We start from the raw sequence: 3,355 nt of genomic DNA on the forward strand, positions 1-3,355 counted from the left end.
TCGGCTCTCTATTGGTCCTGTGCTCATAATAATCACTTCTATAGATACTTTGAATAGTAGTGATCATTAACAAACCGTTTACCATCCCGTTCTTGCACCTCTGACACTGTGGTTGCCATTGGCAGATTTTGGTGCGCCGTATCCATGTTATGTATAACATGCTTGGGGGGCCCCATTGTAAAACTTGCATCGGGGCCCACAGCTCCATCGCTACGCCACTGCCTGTCACCTCCTTTCAACCAAAAAGATGGCTGCTATCATGACATCAAACATTTGCCTGTTCTTTTAAAACAGTGTGGGTGAGAGATTATATTACCTATCTATTTTATTTAACATAACTAATGTAACTTAATGACAGTATGTTTGTTTAGGCTGTAGTTCCTCTTTAATTTATTTCCATTTATTGGCAGCTTTACTTAAAAAATTAGGGCTTAGAGGAAAATGAATTTAAAGATAGCCTAATTATCTACCTTTAATCGCAGGAAGACTTGAAACTTTTTCAAAAGTCAAAAGTGATAAAAGTGGTCAAAGTGGAAGAACAAGAGAAGGAATGCTGATTACACTCACATGTTTTCTTTGCACATACTGCAGAAATACTCTATACTGCAATTAACTGGTCTATTTTAAAGGTGCATATAATTAACATACAATTTACATCAACTCAGAATTATTATCATCTGATTAACCATCTCTAGTTGTTCAAGTGTAACAGAGCTTTGAAACTGCATACTTACATCAAAAGAGGTAAGCCTCAGGATTTTATATTTACGCCATCCTCTGGTCCCCTATTGTTGAGCACAACCCCCCTCCCTCAAAGATTACCGACAAGGCTTTGTCAGTGGGAACCATTACAGCAGTAACTGATGCACTGAACCTTTTCAACTGTTTCGTGCTGTCACAGTGCAGAACTTCTTCAGGAATAGGAGTCCCCCAAATAAGCCTCCTAATATGCTATATTAGTATATAATACAGTGGGTTGCAAAAGTATTCGGCCCCCTTGAAATTTTCCACATTTTGTCATATTACTGCCACAAACATGAATCAATGTTATTGGAATTCCACATGAAAGACCAACACAAAGTGGTGTACACATGAGAAGTGGAACGAAAATCATACATGATTCCAAATTTTTTTTTTACAAATAAATAACTGCAAAGTGGTGTGTGCATAATTATTCGGCCCCCTTTGATCTGAGTGCAGTCAGTTGCCTATAGACATTGCCTGATGAGTGCTAATGACTAAATAGAGTGCACCTGTGTGTAATCTAATGTCAGTACAAATACAGCTGCTCTGTGAGAGCCCCAGAGATTGTCTAAGAGAATATTGGGAGCAACAACACCGTGAAGTCCAAAGAATACACAAGACAGGTCCAAGACAGGTCAGGGATCAAGTTATTGAGAAATTTAAAGCAGGCTTAGGATACAAAAAGATTTCCAAAGCCTTGAACATCCCAAGAAGCACCGTTCAAGCGATCATTCAGAAATGGATTGAGTATGGCACAACTGTAAACCTACCAAGACAAGGCCATCCACCTCAACTCACAGGCCAAACAAGGAGAGCGCTGATCAGAAATGCAGCCAAGAGGCCCATGGTGACTCTGGACGAGCTGCAGAGATCTACAGCTCAGGTGGGACACTCTGTCCATAGGACAACTATTAGTCATTTACTGTACAAAGTTGGCCTTTATGGAAGAGTGGCAAGAAGAAAGGCATTGTTAACAGAAAGCATAAGAAGTCCCGTTTGCAGTTTGCCACAAGCCATGTGGGGGACACAGCAAACATGTGGAAGAAGGTGCTCTGGTCAGATGAGACCAAAATAGAACTTTTTGGCCAAAATGCAAAATGCTATGTGTGGCAGAAAACTAACACTGCACATCACTCTGAACACACCATCCCCACTGTCAAATATGGTGGTGGCAGCATCATGCTCGGGGGGTGCATCTCTTCAGCAGGGACAGAGAAGCTGGTCAGAGTTGATGGGAAGATGGATGAAGCCAAATACAAGGCAAACTTGGAAGAAAACCTCTTGGAGACTGCAAAAGACTTGAGACTGGGGCGGAGGTTCACCTTCCAGCAGGACAATGACCCTAAACATCAAGCCAGGGCAACAACAACAACAACAACAAATAACATTTGTAAAGCGCTTTTCTCCCGTGGGACTCAAAGCGCATAAGCATGGCTCCGACCATCGTGGTACAGAGGAAGAATTTTATAAATCTGGAAATGCCAGGCTAAACAGGTGGCTTTTCAGTCTGGATTTGAATAGCTCCAGGGATGGTGCTGTCTTTACTGGGTGTGGTAGGGAGTTCCAAAGAGTAGGGGCAGCATGACAGAAGGCTCTGTCTCCAGATTTTTTGAGGTGCACTCTGGGAGTGACCAAGTTTATAGAACTTGCTGATCTGAGGTTGTGAGAGGTGTGGTGCAGCTTCAGCAAGTCCTTCAGCACAGGATCAGACACAGCCCTGGCATAGCAGCCTAGTGGAGAGCAGAGAAATAGCAGCAGCAGCACAGGATCAGATGCAGCACTGGCATAGCAGCCTTGTGGAGAGCAGAGAAATAGCAGCAGCAGCACAGGATCAGACACAGCACTGGCATAGCAGCCTAGTGGAGAGCAGAGAAATAGCAGCAGCAGCACAGGATCAGACGCAGCACTGGCATAGCAGCCTAGTGGAGAGCAGAGAAATAGCAGCAGCAGCACAGGATCAGAAACAGCACTGGCATAGCAGCCTAGTGGAGAGCAGAGAAATAGCAGCAGCAGCACAGGATCAGACGCAGCACTGGCATAGCAGCCTAGTGGAGAGCAGAGAAATAGCAGCAGCAGCACAGGATCAGACACAGCCCTGGCATAGCAGCCTAGTGGAGAGCAGAGAAATAGCAGCAGCAGCACAGGATCAGACACAGCACTGGCATAGCAGCCTTGTGGAGAGCAGAGAAATAGCAGCAGCACCACAGGATCAGACACAGCACTGGCATAGCAGCCTTGTGGAGAGCAGAGAAATAGCAGCAGCAGCAGCAGCACAGGATCAGACACAGCCCTGGCATAGCAGCCTAGTGGAGAGCAGAGAAATAGCAGCAGCAGCAGCACAGGATCAGACACAGCCCTGGCATAGCAGCCTTGTGGAGAGCAGAGAAATAGCAGCAGCAGCACAGGATCAGACACAGCACTGGCATAGCAGCCTTGTGGAGAGCAGAGAAATAGCAGCAGCAGCAGCAGCACAGGATCAGACACAGCACTGGCATAGCAGCCTTGTGGAGAGCAGAGAAATAGCAGCAGCAGCAGCAGCACAGGATCAGACACAGCACAGGCATAGCAGCCTAGTGGAGAGCAGAGAAATAGCAGCAGCAGCACAGGATCA

This window comes from Hyperolius riggenbachi, chromosome 1 (genome assembly GCF_040937935.1).
Source record: "Hyperolius riggenbachi isolate aHypRig1 chromosome 1, aHypRig1.pri, whole genome shotgun sequence".
Classification (NCBI taxonomy): domain Eukaryota; kingdom Metazoa; phylum Chordata; class Amphibia; order Anura; family Hyperoliidae; genus Hyperolius; species Hyperolius riggenbachi.